The following is a 25,137-nucleotide window of genomic DNA, read 5'->3' on the forward strand; positions in this document are numbered from 1 at the left end:
AAGTTGAGTCCGAGTCGTTACGTCAACGGGGCTTAGCTACCACATGTCGCTGATTCGTCAGAACCCTCCTAAATGCTTCAGGTATTACCACCAAAGCTCCAGTCCCCTCCTGTGTTGGTGTCAAACAGGGCCGTCGACAGGAAGAAACCCGCGGGCTTGTTCAGCCCCCATACTTAGATGGTGAGATCATGGTATCAGCAACAGCTGGGTTGTGGGTTTGGTTCCCACTTTGACTTATCCCTGAATGTATGATTTATCGTGTGAATGTGTTTCATGTAAGTGGGTTTGGATATAAATACTGGTATGTGGTAACAGTAAGATCCTTTCGCTAGTTGTATAACTTAGCTTTGTGTAATAACAAGCATATGATTGGGGTCAGTTAACTCCTGCTGTGGTTGTCTTAGGAGTTTATAAATAGGTGCTAAATGGGTTAGGAGTATTTTAGGGGTCAGAGGTTAGAAACATGAGGAATGTCCCAGATCCTGCTGGTATGGCCAGAGACATAACATCCACGCCCCAATCACACACTGTCTGTCTCACTATCAGAGAGCAGCCTTGTGTGTGTGTGATGTTTGGATTCACTTGAAGTTCTAACTCTGTGCTACTAGGTGTCTAAAGAGAATATGGTTCAACGAGCCAATGATATATTAACATGTGAGACCCTCTCAGCGTAATATCATGTTAATATGTAGTACACTTGTTAGTGCAGAATGACAAACCGATGTACACACATTCCCCCCAGTGACCATTTCCATCTCTAAGAAACGCATTTCCTCTACAGACACTTTATGACCGCCCCTCTCACCCCGCCCTTTGACCTCCCTCCGGCCAGCAGCATGCTGGGTAGTCACAGGAAACGCCGCCTGCGGAGGGCCGACGGCCTGGTCACCAACGTGACCGTTGACACTTGGCCTGTAATGTGAGCTGATTGACCGCAGGAGAGGGACAAACTGTACCGCTAGCGACATTTAGAAATAACAAAAGATGACAGTTGCATGGCCCAGATTTTTACCGCATCATATATATCCTTTGTCAAAGAGTAAACGGAAGAAAGACGTCCTCAAATATTCTGTATGTCAGAAGGGAGATGCACAGCACTCTGGTGGCTAAGCATTGATTTAGTTTCGAGTGTAGTCCCTCCCACTTATCTCCTCAACGTTCCCATTACTCCAATTTGACACAGCAGCAGCAGGCCTGTGATATCACTAACTACAGCACTAACCACAACCCCCTTTTCTCTCTCACACACATCTCTCTCACTCCTAACTGTGCTGTTTACCCATCACCTCTTTCATCCCTTTCTCCCTTCATTCATTAAGAGCTTTTTTTAAACTGTAACTCTACCTGTGTGTGTGTGTGTGTGTGTGTGTGTGTGTGTGTGTGTGTGTGTGTGTGTGTGTGTGTGTGTGTGTGTGTGTGTGTGTGTGTGTGTGTGTGTGTGTGTGTGTGTGTGTGTGTGTGTGTGTGTGTGTGTGTGTGTGTGTGTGTGTGTGTGTGTGTGTGTGTGTGAGTGAGAGAGTGAGAATGGGGTATACCGACCAGAGTGTGTGTCTGCTTTTCACAGCCGACACTCATCACTGCGAACAACTGGCAGCATAAAGGTGAAGGCCTCCTGTGGTGCAGCAGTCTTAACTTGCTAACCACACTGCTCGCATTACAAAAATACATGTACACACAGTTGAAGTCGGACGTTTACATACACTTAGGTTGAAGTCATTTAAAACAAATGTCTTGTTAACAAACTATAGTTTTGGCAAGTCGGTTAGGACATCTACTTTGTGCTTGACACATCATAAATGCCGACAATTGCAGTTTCCCAACAATTTTCCCAACAATTGTTTACAGACGGATTATTTCACTTATAATTCACTGTATCACAATTCCAGTGGGTCAGAAGTTTACTATGCTTTTAAACAGCTTGGAAAATTCCACAAAATGATGTCATGGCTTTAGAAGCTTCTGATAGGCTAATTGACATAATTTGAGTCAATTGGAGGTGTACCTGTGGATGTCTTTCAAGTCCTACCTTCAAACTCAGTGCCTCTTTGCTTGACATCATGGGAAATCAAAAGAAATCAGCCAAGACCTCCGCACTTGGTGGCAGCATCATGTTGTGGGGGTGCTTTGCTGCAGGAGGGACTGGTGCACTTCACAAAATAGATGGCACCATGAGGATGGAAAATTATTTGGATATATTGAAGCAACACCTCAATACATCAGTTAAAGCTTGGTCGCAAATGGATCTTCCAAATGGACAATGACCCCAATCATACTTCCAAAGTTGTGGCAAATGGCTAAGGACAACAAAGTCAAGTTATTGGAGTGGCCATCACAAAGCCCTGACCTCAATCCTATAGAAAATGTGTGGGCAGAACTGAAAAAGCGTGTGCGAGCAAAGTCTACAAACCTGACTGTCAGGAGGAAAGGGCCAAAATTCATCCAACTTATTGTGGGAAGCTCGTGGAAGGCTACCCGAAACGTTTGACCCAATTTAAACAATTTAAAGGCAATGCTACAAAATACTAATTGAGTGTATGTAAACGTCTGACCCAATAGGAATGTGATGAAAGAAATAAAAGCTGAAATAAATAATTCTCTCTAATATTATTCTGACATTTCACATTCTTAAAATAAAGTGGTCGTCCTAACTGACCTAAGACTGGGAATGTTTACTAGGGTTAAATGTCAGGAATGGTGAAAAACTGAGTTTAAATGTATTTGGCTAAGGTGTATGTAAACTTCCGACTTCAACTGCACGTTATTCAATCATTGCATACAAACGGCTCGCTCGCGCATGTCTTCTTAGCTAGGCGCTAAAATAGAACTTGGTTCTATTTGTGACGCTTGATGCGCTGCAAGTCCCACCTATCCCATCTCCTCATTGGTTTTTAGGGGCATATAACCACGTGGGGGATTGAAAGATTAACTGAGGTCCACACTCCAGTCCAGTTGGTAGTGGTAATGCACCTTAAAGTTGGTTGCCCACTGTCATATAAAGTCCAAATAAGAAGTCTGACAGAAGAGAGATTACTGAAATTGAACTCGGTTTACCCTTTTATCTGTGGATTAATAACAACCCAATGTTTATCCCAGGAAAAATTAGCTAGCAACAGCAAGCTAGCTAGCTGAATTGCCATGAATGTTTCATGCTTTTCGACCTGTCCCCAAATGAATATAGTTGGTTCGGAGTTTGTTTGGATGTTTCAACCTGCGTGTCTTGAGCACATCTGGTGTGGATAGACAAAATCAACTTGCGCACACCCAGTCTAGTCAGCAAGTAAGGCACTGCATCTCAGTGCTAGAGGTGTCACTACAGACCCGGGTTTGATCCCGGGCTGTGTCACAGCCAGCCGGAATGTCCTTATCCGTACGGAAGTTGCAGCGATGGGACAAGACTGTAACTACCAATTGGAGATCGTGAAATTAGGGAGAAATGGGAGTTAAAAGTACCACAAAAAAAATAGCAAAGATGAAGAATGTAGCAAGACAAGAGCGTTGTCGCGTCCTGCATGCTTGGGATTTTCCAAGACCGGCGCGGGATTCTGTCTGCTGCTCTCACAAAGGTCACAGGTCGTCTTCATGGTTCCTCTCATTACAAACCACCATACTGAAGCTAATAGCTTTGGACTGAAGAGTTGAGGTGTGACATGACATTTGAAAGTAGACTCTTTGCTCGTCCCAGACTCACTTGTGAATATTGTTACAAAGAGTTCCTCTGTAGTTTGGTCTGATTTCACATTGTATTTTACATGCAGTTAGTAAGTTGTCCAATTCCTGGAAATTCACTAATAACCATACTGCAGTGAATAACCTTAGTCTACCTAAATCTTCTGCAGCATTAATTGTACATTTGACTCAACGTTTGCTCTGTTTTCTGATGTGAAGAGAATAGTTAATTGAAGTTGATGACATACATTTTTTGTTCAGGTCAACTTCAAACCACAGGTAGGAAAACATTTGGCAGACTTTATATGACACGTGTCAAACAAGGCAGAATCTATCCCGTGACACATTTCTATCAGGCTCACGCAATGATTTGTATGGAAATTACATTAAATTCTCTGGCAACAGCTCTGGTGGACATTCCTACAGTCAGCATGCCAATTGCACACTCCCTCAAAACTTGACACTTCTGTGGCAATTGTGTTGTGTGACAACTGCACATTTTAGAGTGGCCTTTTGTCCCCAGCACAAGGTGCACCTGTGTAGTGATCATTCTGTTAATCAGCTTCTTGATATTCCAAGATAACATGGATTATCTCGGCAAAGTAGAAATGCTCACTAACAGGGATTTTCTGTGAAAAATGTCTGGGATCTTTGATTTCAGCTCGAGAAACATAGGACCAACACTTTACGTTTTGGGTTTATATTTTTGTTCAGTGGACATTATAAAGGGACATATTTTTCAGAATAAAACAATGGCCAGTTTGGGTGGCAGTTGTATGCACTGTTTAAAAAAAAAAAATTAAACAGCATAATAGGCTATACGTATCTTGGCTGTGATTTTTTAATATTTTTAAATATGGCCCTTGAGCTGACTGAGTTTGACACCCTTGTTGTACAGGAACTAGCTATCCCCTAAACAAAAACACAAAGCCCCTCCCTCTTCTCCTCGTCATTGTGAACAAGTGTTTCTCTGCAGTGTCGTCATAGTCTGTCTCCTCCCCTCAGTGTCTTTGATTCACACTGCTGCTGGCTGCCTTAGGGTGTGATAAACACACGTCTCTCCAATGTGGCCTCGCTGAATCAACCCCATCTGATTCACCCTGGCACACACACAATCTCTCTCTCTCTCTCTGATGTAGGCCCACCACTCACATTTGTTTTATCAGCTGTGGTAACGCTAAGCCAGAGATCAGATCCCCCTCCTCAGCCCCGATGCCCCTGATAGACATGACAGTGGCCCTCGTTGGCCTCGCCAATGTCAGACTCAGATGTTTCCACGATGACTTCATGCGGAATAGAATGTGTGCCGCACCTTGATTCCATTCTGGAATGTCCACAAGGATGAAATCCACCAGCCTGGGGAAGTTCTCAGCTCTCATATAGCGAAGTCAGACTGAGAGAGGAATTCCAAAGAATATTTGTGTGTGTGTGTGTGTGTCTGTGCAGCCTTGCCTGCCTGTGAAAACAGATTAGAAATCCTTTACTGACCAATGCAGGCAGGAATGTGTTGGACCTTGAGCCTCACTCACTCAAAGGCCAGGGGAAATCAAGTGCTCATCACACCCAACACTCAGAAAACATTATCCTACAGATCCATCAACTGGTTGACGCGCACACAAGCACAGGGTCGGGGAGTAACTGATTACATGTCATCTGATTACAAAAAACGAATCCGTTACATTACCAGTAGAAATATTGTAATTGGATTACAGATACTTTTGAAACACTAGATGATTACATTTTGGATTACTTTTCAATTCAGAAAGGATGTTTGCAAAAAAATACATTGACACTTTTCTGTTTTCTCAATGACATTCAGTTAAACATTGAAAAAAGGCACAAGTTTAAGTTTGTTCCACATGAGCAAGTCTGAGCACAAGTCCGAGACCACTATGATAACACACCAAACACGTTTGATGGATTCTTTTTGTCTTCTTCTAATGCCTCTTAAACGGAAAGTGAACCAAAAGTAACTGAAAGTAATTAGATTATGTCACTAAATTGGGTAATCTAACAATTCCATTACTGATTTCAATTTTGGACAGCTAACTAGTAACTAACCGATTACATTTAGAAAGTAATCTACCTGACCCTACACAAACACACACGCACACCATTGTGTAAAACAATAGTAATTACCAGCAGTAAGGCTTTTTTAGGAAGAGGAACTTGCTCAGTGCTAGGTCGTCCAAGCCCTCCAGGTGTGTGTGTGTGTGTGTGTGTGTGTGTGTGTGTGTGTAGTCATAACAAAGACACAGAGCTCTGCTCCACTGTAAACAAACTGAGCTGGAGACAGCCCACTGCCCTTATCTCTCTGCTGTCACAAGGACTGTGTCAAGAATGCCCTTGATGTGAGTGTGTGTCAACTTCTTCATCAAAAGTTACATCAAAAGTACTACTTACATGGTGGTTTTATTTCAAGCTATTTTGAGGGTGTTGTATTTTCTTTAATCAAAATATATTTATATACATATTTTTTTAAAGGAAACTACTCAAAGTAGCTAACTATAAAAGCCTGTCAACCATTTTAATCTGGTGATGATGGTTTTAGGATGTGGTTTCCTCAAACCTCCTTGGTTGAATCTGCTCAGTAGTAAGTCCCTGTACCAGTAACTTTTTCCCAGCTTCATTCACATTTCAAGAAGCACAATTATACGTTTGAGAGTTCCTGGCACCAGTTGTTCCTTCCCCCAGTCGCAACAGCCCATTCTCCCTGCTCCTCTGCCCTGTAAACTTAACACAATGTCAACTAATACACAAAAGCTGTTATTTCTTCCTATTCCTGTTTTCCAATGTGGCGCATTCACAACCCTGAACTGAGATATCTGCTATGAATGGGCTCCATCTCTCCATTCATTCGGACTAAAACGCACCAGACCACAAGCACTAGAGACTACGTGTGAATGGGAGATGGCACAGTACAACCATTCACATAAGTCAAGTAGGTTCAACTAGGATTTCAGTGTTGCCTTTTTCACTGCAGTAATACATGTAGTATGGCTATGACCTCTAACTACTCTGGCTCCTCTGAAGAACGTGAAGTGTTCAACCTGAATGACATTGACTTGTGTTGACCACACAACTACGACATGAGTGCGCATGGCATAAGATCATGTAGGAATGGAGCAGGGTTAACTCATATGGGCACACAGAACAGGGCATAACTCCCCTCAAACGTCCTCCAGTAAAACTAGAACGTTTTAATGAGAGAGAGAGAGAGAGAGAGAGAGAGAGAGAGACGGAGAGAGAGAGATTAAACGGTAACACGAGAATAACGTCACTCGCTCTCAGATGTAAGCAGACTGGTCCGGAGAAAACCGCTTGCGCCTCACTCATTCGTGGTCGAAGAGAGAAAGCGTGGGGTAGAAATAGACTTGGACCAAGGAATCGTGTGGGTAGAGGCAGCACACGGCATTATCCACAAAGAAACGTGTAACGCAAAAATAGTGGTTTTAAAAAGTTATTTCTGCCAGTTGGATTTTTTTTATTGAAAAGCGCCCATATTCATCGCTGGACGTTTTGCAAAACGTGGAAAACCTACCCGTAAGTAGGGAGAATGATTTATTTTGCTTTTGCCATTCAATCCGTTTTTCATCTATAGCCTATTCCCGCTATTCACTTACACTGATTTCCTATACAATGTATTTTCAACAATGCTTAGATTACTTTAGAGGAAATGTCACAGTAAATGTAATTGTTTTCATTTGTCTGGGAGCGGCTGGTTCGGCGTTGTGGGGAAACCAGATTGACGAAAAGTTTGCCAGGCAACGTTTCACATTCTACTCTTCCATTATTTTTCATGTTATTACAATGTTATTAGGCCTGTGTATGTACGCCCGAGAGCTATTTCAGCAGTTTCCGTCAAATTAACTTTGAACAAATTACACGTCAATAATAGGACACAGAGAAAAGGTATATATGCCCGCACAACAAAAAATATTGCCCTTACAAAAAAAGATTAGCAGTTTGAAATTGCAGTAAAAGTGCAGTAACTGCAGTGGGCTGTTGTATTTTAGATGCAGTTGATCTGCAGTTATACTGCGCTTTAACTGAAGTTACACTGCAAAATTACTGCAGTAGAAACACACGTGTTATTTTGAAGGCAGTATTTGCAGCGTACTGCAGTTATACTATGCTCTAATCTTTTTCCCTACGGGAATGAACGACATTTGATTTTAAAAACACAGCCTATTTATACCTGGAAAACATCCAACTCATAATGTGAACAAATGCAGATGGGGGTGTTGTCACTGAGGCAGAAGTAGCTTCTTTTTTTCTCTGACCTAGTGGCTGGCCAGTTTGGCTGATCTTAAATGGTCCAGAGGGAACTCCCTGAACTGTGATTTTGGTGGAATATCCCAACTAGAATGCTGATCTGTCAAACTGAAGGGCTAATTCATGTCAAACTAAAAAAAAGAAGTCCAAAAAGGAGAGGACATATCTTTCCTAGATGGGCTTTTGAGACTGAAGTGGTCATAAATAGGCAACTTGCTAGAGTTTTGTTGTTGTCGTTCCTGACCCTACTCCCCATCCCCCCTTTCAAAGCAACAACCTGGAACCATATCCCACCTGTGTGCGTGAGCACGTGCACTTCTGTAAGCCTATGTGTGGGAGAGCCCTGGGGGGTAAGAAATATTATATTACTGGCTACGGTGAAGCCTTTTGGACCCCTGTATTGTCAACCTCATAATAGCAGTGATATAGAGATTGTGTCCCATGAAAACCATCTCATATATGAGATCTGCTATATAGGCCAGCCTGGCCCTCTCCCCTTTCCTTAGTTAGCCATCCCATAGCTCTGCATGGGGAGTTGGCTGCCAATACAATTGTCTAAATAATCCAAACTGAAGTGCTGCAGTAAAATATTGATTTGTGTGAATAGTGGATGTGGCACTGTGTTGAATGAGAATGCTTGTTTTTGTCCCAAGGCTCAAGCCATTTAAGGGGTGTCTATAGCAGCAGTAACTATTCACCTAAGAACAAATCAAATTCTATTAGTCACATGTGCCGAATACAACAGGTATTCTTACAGTGAAATGCTTACTTACAAGCCCCTAACCAGCAATGCAGTTTAAAAAATACAAATAAGAATAAGAAATAAAAGGAACAAGTAATATAATAGCAGCAGTAAAATAACAAGCAAGGCTATAAACAGGGGGTACTGGTACAGAGTCAATGTGCGCGGGCACCGGTTAGTCGAGGTAATTGAGGTAATATGTACATGTAGGTAGAGTTATTAAAGTGACTACACATAGATAATAACAGAGAGTAGCAGTTCTAGTCCTAGTGTTAAGTTTCTCTCTTACTTTTCTCTTGTCATTTTCTATGTTTCCCGTCACAGTACTTGCATGAAATTCCCGAGACACATTTAGAAAGACCGGACCTTTAAAGTAAATAGCTAAACATGCTACCATTCATTGTCACACTGTAGCCAACTGCGTGGCAGTGGCATGCTGCAGCACAGTCACTGTGTGATCTTGGTCAGAAGATGCCACATCATTCAATGGGGACTCACCTGTGTCTAACAATAAAGATGGCAGCCATTGGAAGACCGGTTGTGGAGTGGAAGACTGGCTGTGGTTAATGCTGGAGGTCCGAAGCACGTGGCGTCCCTCAGAGCTCCATGTTTGGACCAATAAAAAAAAAAACTGGAATCAAACAGGCAACAATCATTATAGGCCTGCTGGAGAAGGCTCCACTGTTCTGCTCGGTTCAGCTCTGGCATCAGGAAAAGGGGAAAATATCCACTTCCTCCTGCTGGCTGTCTGGGCAGGCTAGGAGTGCAGCAGTTGCCTTGGGAAAGTTCTTTAATGTTATTGGTTTTTCTTCTTCTTCTCCCTTTGCCTAAACAGAATGGTGAATTATCAAAGGGTGGAAAAAATCTTACCAGCCTCTGCTTTTTTTGCGGCCTGCCTGGTGCTGTGAGTGCAGTTGGCGATTCTTTTAACGTCATATAAAAAAAACTCTGCGGACTTCGACTGGCAACCAGTTCATACAGACCACATAGTCTGCTCTCCAAACTTCAGCTTTTCTGCTCTTTGATGACATTGTCGACATGTGTATGTCATCAGTCCAGGCCCCTGACCTCAGTTTATAGCTTTCGTCAATATGTTCCCCTTTGGCGTGGCGACACTTAAAGCGACTTTCAATTGGAGGGTTTGGTGCGCACCTTTTTCATGCCCCCAGTGGTCGGGCCTTTTCCAAATATAAACATTTGCTCAATTGATTAAGTTAACATCAGTATTTCAAATCAAATCCAATTTTATTGGTCACGTGTCAAATACAGCAGTGAAATGCTTACTTACAAGCCCTTAAACAACCATGCAGTTTTAAGAAGAATACAAAAAAAAAAGAAAAGTAACAAATAATTACAGAGCAGCAGTAAAATAACAATAGCGATGCTATATAAAGGGGGTACTGGTAGAGAGTATTTGGAGACGGTTCTTAGCTGAAATCAGATCCTTTCTCTATCAGTGTGTGTGTGAAACCCGAGGCTGGACCACAGGCTCGGTGTGACAGGCCTGTGAAATTGGCTGATTAAATGGAATCTGTGGGGTCAGGGGTCAGGCTGTAGTGTGGAGGCAGGGATCCACATCTGGTGTACAGTTTGGCACAGTACAGTTTGGCACAACAGGACCCCACTACTCACTACTAGAGGAGATGGGGCTTATAACATGGCTGTTTGGTTTGCGTCAGATTGCCTGAAGGGGAATGAACTGGGTCTCAGTAACACGCCGTACTCGACTTTACTTCTTACTTTTTTCCATACCAGGGGTTGTGGGTAAGAGCTGGTGTTCTATAAGAGATGCTGTTACTCAAGCAGTAGGTTAGAGTTTCAGTACTGGTCAGCCCCTTCAACCACTGTTTGCATCATACTGCTTCAAACTAACATGTTACAGATGCAGGAGGGGGAATAGAAGAGTAAAAGAAGAGAAGTTTCACTTTCACTGATTCACTGCAGCATCTGGTTTTGACATAGTCTTAGTTTTTTTTTCTTTTACCCCCTCTACAATATTCTTTGATGTTTGTGTGCAAGTCAGTGGAAGCCTTTCAACAACAACCCCCAGGAACCCTCTAAGCGATCCCAACGCGCAAAAGGAAGATTTTTTTTCAACGTCCTTTTGTTTCCCGAAGATTAGTTAATTGACAGTAAAACCACCGGAGTGACTTTGAGGAGGGCTGCGTTGGAACACGGGCAGGCGGAACCTACTGACTGACTAACTGGGTCACATTACGTTAGGAGGTTTTCCATCACAGCCTCCCGAAAGGAGACTTTGTGATTGAATTAAAAGCAGCCGTCTGTCTGTCCGAGGGAGGGTTGGGAGATGCTCTCCTACATTAGGCTCTGGATGGAAAAGTGTCACACGATTTTAGTCAGCAGAGCACAGTGGAAAAGTAGGGCCTGGGTGTGTGTGTGTGTGTACACACTGTGTGTAAATGCTTTACAGTATACCGGGGTCGTTGCTGTGTAAAGGGCCAAAGGAGTGGAAGCAGTTAAGGTGATGGAGTTTTTCCACGATGGTCGAAAGAAATAAAGAGTTTCTTTTTAGATTTCATCCTCAGAGCCATCTTCCACAGATCATAGTAATGTGTAGCACTGTATAGAATAGTGAATACCACATTCTTTCTCTGTCTCAGCCGCTCAGTCTCTCTTTCTCTCTCTCTCTCGCTCTCTTTCTCCTCTGCTCTCTCTCTGTCACGCACACTGTTAAGATTAGGCAGCATTGGAGTGAATCTGTCTTCTCTCCTCTATTTCTCTCCCTTTCCCTGAGTGTACTTTGCTTTACACTCTTTCATACTCTGACACATTCTCCCTCCTCTCCCACCGTCCTTTGGGCTCATGTGGCTCCCAGAGATGAGGCTCTGCTGGGGGTACAACAGACACTCCCGACCTCCTCTTGGCGCCTACCGGCCCCCAGCCTGGTCCCTTTACTGGGAAACCAGCAGGGAGGGGCCCACACAATAACAAAGAACTACCCTCTCTCTCTCTCTCTCTCTCTCTCTCTCTCTCTCTCTCTCTCTCTCTGTCTCTCTCTTTCAATTCAATTCAAATGGGCTTTATTGGCATGAGAAACATATGTTTACATTGCCAAAGCAAGTGGAATTCACAATAAACAAGACACAAAATAAAATCAACAAAACACGGTTGGAAATTAACCGTAAACATTACATCACAAAGGTTTGAAAAAGATTAACACATTTCAAGTCTCTCTCTTTCTCCTCTCTCTCTCCTCTCCCTCTCTCTCTCTCCTCTCTCTCTTCCTAAGAATAAGATATCCGGAGACTGACTGACAGGAGGGGAGGTGGGTGAGGGAGGAGGTTAGAGGGCAGGACCGGGGAGGTTCCAGTCTGTCTGGCTGAACAAGCAGAGGCGAGTTGGGGTTTTGTCCCATTGTGTCTGTCAATGGGTCAGTCTCAGGGAACTACGGACAGACGGACATCAGCCGTTCCCAGCTGGTCTATCATAGAAATTAGATTCAGATTAGCTGTTTGTATTCCCGGTTTGTGTGGGAAGTAATGTGCCGATCTCTTATTTCTGCATGTAACATGCTCAGTGTAGCCAACATGTAACATACTAGTCTGGGGATCCACTAAAACTGGTTCCCTTTTTGCCGATGTGACACTTGAGGACAATGGACATTCTTTCCTTTATGGATTCTGAGTTCCCTGCAGAAGGATCCTTTCAGCCATCCTTAGGTTGCCGTGGCAGCAGACGTTCTGTCCGAGGTTTATGGATATTGATTGGCTGAAACTCAAGTGACCCGGGCCTCGGCCTCGCAGCTGTATGCTAATGAAAGAGAGAGATTACAGCCAATCAGAAACATCTGGCCCTCTGCGCATGGTGATAAGGAGATTATCATTTGGTGTGCGTCTGTTTACGAACAATGTGCTTTGAGTCGGGTTTGGTACAGGTGTTGAAGATGACAGGCTACATGATTGTAGTGGTTCATCAGGCTTTGTGATATGAGTGTTATGTGTTTTTGTTCGTAGCTGGGTAACATCTGAAAGATAGAACTGTTCACCGTGGTGCAGAAATCAACTCCCCCCTCCTGTAGAAGTCAAGAAGTCTGACCAAGCGCTGACCAAACTCTTTTCTAGCTAACAGTTAGTTTATGACTGATCTGTCCTCTTCTCTTTCCCTGTCACCATGACTACTCCACTTCAGTTTGGATTAGCAAGCCTTCAGCGGTCATTATCACCAGCAGCTAGGGCCATCGTAGCGCCACAGACGGAAACCAACTGCCATAGCGGTCTCTGTCTTTCTCCTCCTCCTCCTCCTCTGTTCAATTCAAATGGATTTATTGGCACGGAAAACACATGTTAACATTGCCAAAGCGAGTGAAATAGATAATCCAAAAGTGAAATAAACAATCAAAAATTAATAGTAAACATTTACGCTCACAGAAATTTCAAAGGAATAGAGACATTTCAAATGTCAGATTATGTATGAATACAGTGTTATAACAATGTGCAAATAGTTAAAGTACAAAAGGGAAAATAAATCAAAATAAATATGGGTTGTATTTACACTGGTGTTTGTTTTCTTGTTTGATCTTGCTGTTGTGATTGTACACTGTGGTATTTTACCCAATAGACATGGGAGTTTATCGTAATTGTGTTTGTTTTCAAAAAGTTTGTGGTTCTGTGTAATCTGAGGGAAATATTGTGTCTCTAATATGGTCATACATTTGGCAGGAGGTTAGGAGGTGCAGCTCAGTTTCCACCTTGTTTTTTGGGCAGTGTGTACGTAGCCTGTCTTCTCTTGAGAGCTAAGTCTGCCTACAGCGGCCTCTCTCAATAGCAAGGCTAAGCTCACTGAGTCTGTACATAGTCACAGTGGTCAGGTATTATTCCATTGTTTACTCTCTGTTTAGGGCCAAATAGCATTCCAGTTTGCTCAGTTTTTTTGTTAAATTCTTTCCAATGTGTAAAGTAATTATCTTTTTGTTTTCTCATGATTTGGTTGGGTCTAATTGTGTTGCTGTTGCCGTCCTGGGGCTCTGTGGGGTGTGTTTATGAACAGAGCCCCAGGACCAGCTGCTTAAGGGACTGTTCTCTAGATCTCTCTGTAGGTGATGGCTTTGTTATGGAAGGTTTGGGAATCGCTTCCTTTTAGTTGGTTGTAGTATTTAACGTCTCTTTTCTGGATTTTGATCATTAGCGTGGATTGGTCAAATTCTGCTCTGCATGCATTATTTGGTATTTTACATTGTACACGGAGGATGTTTTTGCAGACTTCATAGTCTCAATTTGGTGTTTGTTCCATTTTGTGAATTGTTGGTTGGTGAGCGAGCCCGGACATCACAACCATAAAGGGCAATGGGTTCTAGAACTGATTCAAGTATTTTTAGACAGATTCAAATGTTATGTTCCTTTTGATGGCGTAGAAGGCCCTTCTTGCCATGTCTTTTAGATTGTTCACAGCTTTGTGGGAGTTACCTGTGGTGCTGATGTTTTTTGGAACACCAGTCTTACTGAGATTTAACGTCAGGGCCCAGATCTGACAGAATCTGTGCAGAAGATCTAGGTGCTGCTATAGGCCATCCTTGGTTGGGGGATCTCTCTCTTTCTCTCTCTCCTCTTGGCCCACCAAGTTGTGCTAAAGACGGGCTGTCCTCTTCCAGACTAGTGTTAGGTGATTTTTCAAGCCATACGGTGTTTCAGGGAGATGCGACAGCACTAAGTCTATGAGTTAGTTCCAACTGTAAACCAGGGTCTGCTAGTTAGGTGTTGAAGGGTATCTGACTCAATAGGTGATCATGTCTTACACACACTGGGCACTATTCAATCAAAGAGTCGATGTGGAAGTGTCAGGGCTAAGGTTAACCAACCAACAGTCGTATATTGAATTAAAGTAGTTGAGTTGTGTTTAACCTGCCCAGGGACTGCGGTTGAAAATTAGCCGGCTGGCTAAAACCTGCACTTTTACTGAAACGTTGATTAATGTGCACTGTCCCTGTACATTTTTACTCAGTTTTGCATAGTTTCACATAGTTCATATTTTTCTATTGATTTCCTTTTATTATAGATAATCAATCCAAATAGAATCATATTCTCAGTGCAAGAAGCATGGACAGCTAGTGTTTTGATATTGTATTTTGAGTGAATAAGGCCCACTGTTTGAATGGAAGCCAAGGGCCCCGGTCACTGTGTATAGGCCAGGTTAAGTGGTGTGTACCAGGTCTCTCTGTGTAATGAATAGTGTAGGATTAATGGTGTGTGCATCTGGGAACGCATTTGTTGCAGCACGAAAGAGTCTCCAGGGTTAGCTGCTGCTGCTGCAGGGGACTGGAGAGCTGTCACACTGGATCGGACAGGGGGCGGGATATAATGATACATCACCTAGGGGACTGTAGACAGATGCAGCCGCGCGCACACACACACACACACACACACACACACACACACATGTGCATGCGCATGCCGTAGCAGATTCAATGACATGAAGCGTGTTTTTATTGTCTCCCAATTGTTCATTTTAGTCTGCCCAAGGACAAACTGTGAGCTCTGAACTAATAACCGACAGAGACAGATTCAGTCTGATTGTTTGGCAATGACCATACCTCCAGTTAAACCCACATAAAACAGCACAGTGTCCCAAGGCCCCAGAACTCATATCCCTCTGTCTCATGAATACAGGACTAATTGAATTCACCTGGAATCAGCCAAAGCAGTTATATCACCACTGTACAGCCTCTCCTCTCCTAATCAACAGATGCATCCTGTTTGGTGAAATCTCAGGTGCTGTGAAGGACAGCCGGGCACTGACACACTTTCAGTCACTAAACAAACACAGAATGAACTGACACAGTTTCAGCTTCACCTCAAGCTCACCTTCCTCTCTCTCATTCCCTGTTAACCCCTCCCCCCTTCCATTGTCTATAAACCTGCAGTGCTCTACTCTACTTTGTTTCAATCCCTGGTCCTATCACACTTAGAGTACTGTCCAGTTATATGTTCATCTGTAGCGAAGAAAGATTTTAAAAAGCTCCAAATGGCTCAAAACAGGGCTGCCAGATTACCTCTTCAATTGGTCTATCTGAATGAATATTAGTCAAATGCATGAGAATCTCTCATGTCTTCACGTTGAAAACAAATTACTATCCAGTTTTCTGATTTTCTTTAGGAATGTTATATTTTTCCAAAAAACACAGTATTTTTCAGGCAAACCAGACAGGCAAAGACCCAAGCCAAGGACAAATCTCATTTAAATCTACAGTTTTATATAGCGCAATAGCTGAATGGAACTCTTTACCAATCCATATTTTTCAGGCAAAAAGTAAATCGACCTTCAAGAAAAAAATAAAAGAACATCTAATGTGATAGATCATATGACTGGACAGGAAATAGAAAGTATCGATTGAATGTTAAATGTGTTCCCTGTCAGGTATTTGAATTGTCTGTATTGTCTACTTGTTGAATGATTGTGAAGTCTTGATTTGTGGTTGTTTGTAATGTCTTGTTAATTGGTTTTTGACCCCAGGAAGATTAGCTAGCGTTATGGCGTTAGCTAATGGGGATCCTAATAAAAATGACAAAATGTCTCCTGTCAGGGAGACTTCCTGTGAGGCTACAGTAGTACAGTGCCTTCAGAAAGTATTCACACCTCTTGACTTTTTCCACATTTTGTTGTGTTACTGCCTGAATTTAAAATGTATTAAATTGTGATTTTGTGTTTACAAAAAATGAAAAGCTGAAATGTCTTGAGTCAATGAGTATTCAAACCCTTTGTTATGGCAAGCCTAAATAAATGAGGAAGTACACATTTGCTTAACAGGTCTCATAAGTTGCATGAACTCATAGTGTTTAACATGATTTTTAAATGACTACCTCATCTCTGTACCCCACACATACACTGAGTGTACAGAATATTAAGGACACCTTCCTAACCCCCCCCCCCCCCCCCCCCCCCCCCCCCTTTCCACTCAGAACAGCCTCAATTCTTCAGGGCAGGGACTCTACAAGGTGTCGAAAGCGTTCCACAGGGATGCTGGCCCACGTTGACTCTAATGCTTCCCACAGTTGTGTCAAGTTGTCTTGATGTCCTTTGGGTGGTAGACCATTCTTAATACACACGGTCAACTGTTGAGGGTGAAAAACCCAGCAGCGTTGCAGTTCTTGACACAAACCGGTGCGCATGTCACCTACTACCATACTCCGTTCAAAGGCCTTGAAGCCGTAAGACTGCTGAACAGTTAATCAAATGGCCACCCCTTTTTTATTGTTATCTATCTAAGGCTTTTATTGACAATTATATGAAGTTGATGCAAAGAGTCAATATTTGCAGTGTTGACCCTTCTTTTTCAAGACCTCTGCAATCCGCCCCGGCATGCTGTCAATTAACTTCTGGGCCACATCCTGACTGATGACAACCCATTCTTGCATAATTAATGCTGGGAGTTTGTCAGAATTTGTGGGGTTTTGTTTGTCCACCTGCCTCTTGAGGAATGACCACAAGTTCTCAGTGGGATTAAGGTCTGGGGAGTTTCCTGGCCATGGACCCAAAATATCGATGTTTTGTTCCTCGAGCCACTTAGTTATCACTTTTGGCTTATGGCAAGGTGCTCCATCATGCTGGAAAATGCATTGTTCGTCACCAAAATGTTCCTGGATGGTTGGGAGAAGTTGCTCTCTGAGGATGTGTTAGTACCATTCTTTATTCATGTCTGTGTTCTTAGGCAAAATTGTGAGTGAGCCCACTCCCTTGGCTGAGAAGCAACCCCACACATGAATGGTCTCAGGATGCTTTACTGTTGGCATGACACAGGACTGATGGTAGCGCTCACCTTGTCTTCTCCGGACAAGCTTTTTTTCCGGATGCCCCAAACAATCGGAAAGGGGATTCATCAGAGAAAATGATTTGACCCCAGTCCTCAGCAGTCCAATCCCTGTACCTTTTGCAGAATATCAGTCTGTCTCTGATGTTTTTCCTGGAGAGAAGTGGCTTCTTTGCTGCCCTTCTTGACACCAGGTCATCCTCCAAAAGTCTTCGCCTCATTGTGCGTGCAGATGCACTCACAACTGCCTGCTGCCATTCCTGAGCAAGCTGTGTACTGGTGGTGCCTCGATCCCGCAGCTGAATCAACTTTAGGAGATGATCCTGGCGCTTGCTGGACTTTCTTGGGCGCCCTGAAGCATTCTTCACACCAATTAACCATTCTCCTTGAAGTTCTGGTTGATTTCGGTGCAATCTTACTGGCAGCAATACCCTTGCCTGTGAAGCCCTTTTTGTGCAAAACAATGATGACGGCACGTGTTTCCTTGCAGGCAACCATGGTTGACAGAGGAAAAACATTGATTCCAAGCACAACCCTCCTTTAAAAGCTTCCAGTTTGTTATTCAAACTCAATCAGCATGACAGCGTGATTGCCAGCCTTGTCCTCGTCAACACTCACACCTGTGTTAACGAGAGAATCACTGACATGATGTCAGTTGGTCCTTTTGTGGCATAGCTGAAATGCAGTGGAAATGTTTTTGGGCGATTCAGTTCATGTGCATGGCAAAGAGGGACTTTGCAATTAATTGCAATTAATCTGATCATTCTTCATAACATTCTGGAGTATATGAAAACTGCCATCATACAAACTGAGGCAGCAGACTTTGTGAAAATTAATATTTGTGTCATTCTCAAAACGTTTGGCCACGACTGTAGGAGATATATTCACCTTTCAGCAGGACAATAACCTAAAACAACAACAAAAAAGTCCAAATATACACTAGAGAATGCTCCTGAGTGGCCTAGTTACAGTTTTGACTTAAATCAGCAATAAAATCCATGGCAAGACTTGAAAATGGCTGTCTAGCAATGATGAACAAACAACTTGACAGAGCTTGAAGAATTTTCAAAAGAATAATGTGCAAATATTGTATAATCCAGGTGTGCAATGCTCTTAGAGACCTACCCAGAAAGACTCACAGGTGTAATCAGTGGCAAATGGGATTCGAACATGTATTGCAAACATTTATAAATACATGTTTTCACTTTGGCATTATGCGGTATTGTGTGTAGATGGTGGAGAAAAAAAATACATGTAATCCATTCAGAATTCAGGCTGTAACACAACTAAATGTGGAATATGTCAAGGGGTATGCATACCTTCTGAAGGCACCATATTACTTCAAATGAATGATAACAATTGGATGACTTTGGGCGATTCAGATAGCAACAATTGGATGACTTTGGGCGATTCAGATAGCAACAATTGGATGACTTTGGGCGATTCAGATAGCAACAATTGGATGACTTTGGGCGATTCAGATAGCAACAATTGGATGACTTTGGGCGATTCAGATAGCAACAATTGGATGACTTTGGGCGATTCAGATAGCAACAATTGGATGACTTTGGGCGATTCAGATAGCAACAATTGGATGCATACTTTATTCCAATATTTTCATAATTCAGTGATATTTATTCCAGTGGTGGAAAATGTTGTCACACAAAAATGGTCATACTTGAGTAATAGTAAAAATACCTTAATAAAAAATGACTCGAGTAAAAGCGAATGTCAGCATGTAAAATACTACTTGAGTAAAAGTCTAAAAGTATTTTGTTTAAAATATACTTAAGTATCAAAAGTAAAAGTGCAAATAATTTCAAATTCCTTATATTAAGCAAACCAGACAGCACAGTGTTCTTTTCTTTTTCTTTTTTCTATCTACGGAGAGCCAGGTGCCCATTCCAACACTCAGACATCATGTACAAACAAATCATTTGTGTTTTGTGCGTCCGCCAGATCGGAGGCAGTAGGAATGACCATGTTCTCTTGAGAAGTGAGTGGATTGGACCATTTCCCTGTCCTTCTAAGCATTCAAAACGTAACGAGTACTTTTGGGTGTCAGGGAAAATTTATGGAGTAAAGAATACATTATTTCTTTAGGAATGTAGTGAAGTAAAAGTTAAATATAAACAGTAAAGTAAAGTACAGATACCCCCAAAAACGACTTAAGTAGTACTTTAAAGTATTTTTACTGAAGTACCACTGATGTATTCCCACAGTAATTTATTATGGATCCATTCAGTTGTGGTTAAGAAAACTGTGCATGTGGTGGGCTGTGCGAAGAGATGGGCGAAGCTTAGAACTGCCAGGAGGATAGATGTAATGGGCGCTGCCTAGCACCCATCAAGAGGTTAAGAGCGTAGTGCGTGTGTGCCATTACAGCTACAATTCATACTGAGCCGCAGGCAGAACTTTACCAATCACGACTAGGTCGGTTGGCGGGAAAGAAAAGTAGAGACTTTGTCGCCGGCAATACCGTTCGTACAGTGCCTTGCGAAAGTATTCGGCCCCCTTGAACTTTGCGACCTTTTGCCACAATTCAGGCTTCAAACATAAAGATATAAAACTGTATTTTTTTGTGAAGAATCAACAACAAGTGGGACACAATCATGAAGTGGAACGACATTTATTGGATATTTCAAACTTTTTTAACAAATCAAAAACTGAAAAATTGGGCGTGCAAAATTATTCAGCCCCTTTACTTTCAGTGCAGCAAACTCTCTCCAGAAGTTCAGTGAGGATCTCTGAATGATCCAATGTTGACCTAAATGACTAATGATGATAAATACAATCCACCTGTGTGTAATCAAGTCTCCGTATAAATGCACCTGCACTGTGATAGTCTCAGAGGTCCGTTAAAAGCGCAGAGAGCATCATGAAGAACAAGGGACACACCAGGCAGGTCCGAGATACTGTTGTGAAGAAGTTTAAAGCCGGATTTGGATACAAAAAGATTTCCCAAGCTTTAAACATCCCAAGGAGCACTGTGCAAGCGATAATATTGAAATGGAAGGAGTATATGATCACTGCAAATCTACCAAGACCTGGCCGCCCCTCTAAACTTTCAGCTCATACAAGGAGAAGACTGATCAGAGATGCAGCCAAGAGGCCCATGATCACTCTGGATGAACTGCAGAGATCTACAGCTGAGGTGGGAGACTCTGTCCATAGGACAACAATCAGTCGTATATTGCACAAATCTGGCCTTTATGGAAGAGTGGCAAGAAGAAAGCCATTTCTTAAAGATATCCATAAAAAGTGTTGTTTAAAGTTTGCCACAAGCCACCTGGGAGACACACCAAACATGTGGAAGAAGGTGCTCTGGTCAGATGAAACCAAAATTGAACTTTTTGGCAACAATGCAAAACGTTATGTTTGGCGTAAAAGCAACACAGCTGAACACACCATCCCCACTGTCAAACATGGTGGTGGCAGCATCATGGTTTGTGCCTGCTTTTCTTCAGCAGGGACAGGGAAGATGGTTAAAATTGATGGGAAGATGGATGGAGCCAAATACAGGACCATTCTGGAAGAAAACCTGATGGAGTCTGCAAAAGACCTGAGACGGAGATTTGTCTTTCAACAAGACAATGATCCAAAACATAAAGCAAAATCTACAATGGAATGGTTCAAAAATAAACATATCCAGGTGTTAGAATGGCCAAGTCAAAGTCCAGACCTGAATCCAATCGAGAATCTGTGGAAAGAACTGAAAACTGCTGTTCACAAATGCTCTCCATCCAACCTCACTGAGCTCGAGCTGTTTTGCAAGGAGGAATGGGAAAAAATGTCAGTCTCTCGATGTGCAAAACTGATAGAGACATACCCCAAGCGACTTACAGCTGTAATCGCAGCAAAAGGTGGCGCTACAAAGTATTAACTTAAGGGGGCTGAATAATTTTGCACGCCCAACTTTTCAGTTTTTGATTTGTTAAAAAAGTTTGAAATATCCAATAAATGTTGTTCCACTTCAAGATTGTGTCCCACTTGTTGTTGATTCTTCACAAAAAAATACAGTTTTATATCTTTATGTTTGAAGCCTGAAATGTGGCTAAAGGTCGCAAAGTTCAAGGGGGCCGAATACTTTCGCAAGGCACTGTATATAAAAGAAAGGTTGGTGGTAAAGCATCTTGGTTTGGAAGGTGTATTAGAGGCATTACAGGCTCCATTATGGCCTTGTTAATGTAAAGCCATCAGATTCCTGGGGGGAGGGGGGGGGGGGGGGGAACTAGGTGTGGCTTCTTTTCTGCTGAGAAGTATTGAATTCCAATGGAATACAATAGAAATGGATCACAGTCAATACTCAGGAAGAACAGAAATAGGATTAGTCTCGACCTGGAAGGAAGAGTGGAAGGAGGAAATGTGTCTGGTCCAATAGTGGATGTTTTCTCCTGGGAGAGTCAGGGTTGGCCCAGGTCCATTACAGGAGTGTTAACCTCCCCATCTGTTATTATAGGACAGTTATTAGCCATGCCTCTGCACGTGTGTGTCCATGCTAAGTCTATCAGAGAACACATTATAGCTCAGACACACCGGTGGGATTTGTCAAACGTTTGCCTCCCGACAGTACTTAGCACCTCTGAACAGTGTGTCGGCTGTCAATCTCGTTTTGTGTTCACCCCAGCAACTTTGAAGTCGTCAGCCTCTCAACCTTGTTAAAATACTCCCAACAAGAAGGTAGCAGTAACGTTGTCTGGCAATGTGTGTTGCTAATGGTCTCGATTCCAATGTTAGCTCGCTAACTGTGCTAACGTTGCTTTTTCTTTTGTAGAAAGTACTTGATGATCATAGCCAGATGGCCACAGCTAGATAACTGATGACGAAGAAACTATTTCATTCACTCTCCAAAATCTTGGAGGAATGATTTTGTTTTGTGTGCAACATCCCATAGCCCACATTGCATATGAAATGTGACTCATGTCATTTACCCGTGGATGTACGGAGAAAATGCCCTCTTTTTCCCTCTTTGTTGTCAAGTTGTTGGCCATTGGCAAGCTTTGCTATTCTACATGTAGAAAAGGCAAGTCCCCCGCAACTGGATCGGCACGCAGCAGGTACCGCTTTTGTTCTAGCAAGAGAAGGAAAGGCCTTCCACTTTGGTAAGTACCTGTCAGTAGTCTATCGGCAGTGAGATTCTTGGTTCATGCTTCAGTCTCTCCCTGACTCCAGGCATCAGGGACCCATATTCACAGCACTCTTTAAATCTGCAGGCCAAATGTATTCACTAGTGTGTGTGTGTGTGTGTGTGTGTGTGTGTGTGTGTGTGTGTGTGTGTGCCTCTGCAGTCGTATTGTGTTGCATATTTATGCTCTGTTCTCCTGCCTTGGCTGCATGCAATCAGGAAAGTCAGCTCATTCTCTCAGTTGGAACAATGAAGTCAACTAAGTCAACTAAGCAACACACAGGCCAGAAGCCCCCCAGTCATTGAGTTCATAACCATTCTCTCCTCTCCTATCCTGGCAAGTAGAGTAGTGTGCTGCTGGAAGGTACTGTGTCTTTGTTACAGATGTGTTTGTGGTCAGATATTTTCCATCAGGCAGTAGCTGGCCTAGCGGAGAGAGAGACAGGTCCTCATTGTTAGGCTGATGCTGCCCAGCCATCTGTGCAACTCCACAGCCTGTACTCTGCTCAGCTATTAGAGTCATCACTGCAAGCTGATGTAATCTGTCTCTGTGTGTGGTCGTTTGTGGGCAACACACACATGAAAGCACAGTGCACCATATACAAAATACACACACCTACAACACATGAAGGAATACATACAACTTACACACATACAAGGTACACACCATCATAAAGACAGAGGAAATTAAAGTGTGTGTTTAGCCTAATCATTACGTTTGCTCAAAGTCTGTAATCAACAACGTGCATATTGCCTAAGGGTGGTTTGCACACCTTGTATTTCAACATTACAGCTGGTGTCCTGTCTAAATGGCCCAAGTTGCACAGCAGTGAAGTGAAAGTGTGAGTGTATTCAGGCGAACAAGGATGATTTTGCAGAGGCAACTAAACGCTATTGGAAGTGATGATGTCATTAAAAAGGGACTGTTTTGCTTGGATCTGTACTTCAGTTTCTGTTGAACTTCTCTCACACATCCAGTTTGTTCCTTAATCTATGCTTCTTGGTTGGGGCGTGAGGCAGTAGGGCTGGCCAGTAAACCGCATTTGACTATATACCAGTATTGATGCACTGACCAGTTTGGATCTTTACTTTACCTTACATAACGGTATTGCAATGTTTCGTTTGTTAAATGTTTTATAAATGTAATAACTGAGTGATGAAACTCAAAAAAAAGTATGGCAGTCGTCTGTTCTTCCCGCCAGTAAGAGACTGCTAACCGCTGAGAAATGCTAATTTGCGAGCAAGAGCTTCGGGTTCACACTGCGCACATGTCATTTTATGCCATGAATAGTGCCTGTGAGGCAATGCTGATGCAAAAGGTGTGGACATGTACTTTTTTGCCATGAATCTTGCCTTTGTGGCAGAGCAGGTGCCAAAAAGCACCTTTAGAAATCGGAACAATGCCCCTTGTGGCTAAAGTAAGAACTGCCATTGAATCCATTGAAAATACATGGTTCTATAGGATCATAATTAATAGTAGTGGTTCTATAGAAAATGCATGGTTCTATAGGATCATAATTAATAGTTAATAGTAGTGGTTCTATAGGATCATAATTAATAGTTAATAGTAGTGGTTCTATAGAAAATGCATGGTTCTATAGGATCATAATTAATAGTTAATAGTAGTGGTTCTATAGGATCATAATTAATAGTTAATAGTAGTGGTTCTATAGAAGATGCATGGTTCTATAGGATCATAATTAATAGTAGTGACTTTCTTCATGATAAATAGGCATACAAAGACAAAATAAATGTTTTACATTGTGGAAATTAAAACCAATTAGTGAAGGAAATGCAGAAATTGATGAAAATGCTGACAATGATTTTCATGTTGAAGTTTGATTGAACATTATAAATCAATCAGAAGAGAGAACGCTCTATCAAAACACTTAGCATATACCTGTTGCCACCCTGGGATCATGCTTTACTCATGAAGAATATTTAGACATTTTATTATTAAAAAACAAAATCATACTGTCAAAAATGTGAAAAATACTGTGATGTGGTAATTTGGCCACATCGCCCAGCCCTACGGGGTAGCGACAGTAGATGTTCTTCTGTACAGTAGCTTAAATGTAAAGCACACATCCTGAGTTAAGAGTCAAGAGTGATGTTGTCCCAGTCGCTCTCTCTCTTTCTTTCTTTCTTTCTTTCTTTCTTTCTTTCTTTCTTTCTTTCTTTCTTTCTTTCTTTCTTTCTTTCTTTCTTTCTTTCTTTCTTTCTTTCTTTCTTTCTTTCTTTCTTTCTTTCTTTCTTTCTTTCTTTCTTTCTTTCTCTCTCTCTCTCTCTCTCTCTCTCTCTCTCTCTCTCTCTCTCTCTCTCTCTCTCTCTCTCTCTCTCTCTCTCTCTCTCTCTCTCTCTCTCTCTCTCTTCCTCTCTCTCTCTTCCTCTCTATCTCTTCCTCTCTATCTCTTCCTCTCTCTCTCTCTCTCTCTCTCTCTCTCTCTCTCTCTCTCTCTCTCTGAGGCAGCTAGCTAGCCCTGACACCAAACGGAAGCTCAGCGGCACCACAAATCCAAAGCTTTTTCCTTTTCCTCCTCTCGTCTCTTTGAAGAGCTCCTGGCAAGG

At 42.4% G+C, this 25,137-nt stretch overlaps 1 protein-coding gene across 2 annotated transcripts in view; it reads left to right on the forward strand.

The window, feature by feature from the left end:
• Window positions 1-2,663: 2,663 nt before the first annotated feature.
• The window catches only part of LOC110509667 (LHFPL tetraspan subfamily member 2a protein), a 73,917-nt gene continuing 51,443 nt past the window's right edge, over window positions 2,664-25,137 (forward strand). For both annotated transcript variants that reach the window (XM_021590682.2, XM_021590684.2), the window contains exon 1: window positions 2,664-7,209. The gene's annotated coding sequence lies outside the window, so the exon portion shown is untranslated. The remainder of the gene's footprint in view (window positions 7,210-25,137) is intronic.

This window comes from Oncorhynchus mykiss, chromosome Y (assembly GCF_013265735.2).
Source record: "Oncorhynchus mykiss isolate Arlee chromosome Y, USDA_OmykA_1.1, whole genome shotgun sequence".
In the NCBI taxonomy this organism is placed as follows: domain Eukaryota; kingdom Metazoa; phylum Chordata; class Actinopteri; order Salmoniformes; family Salmonidae; genus Oncorhynchus; species Oncorhynchus mykiss.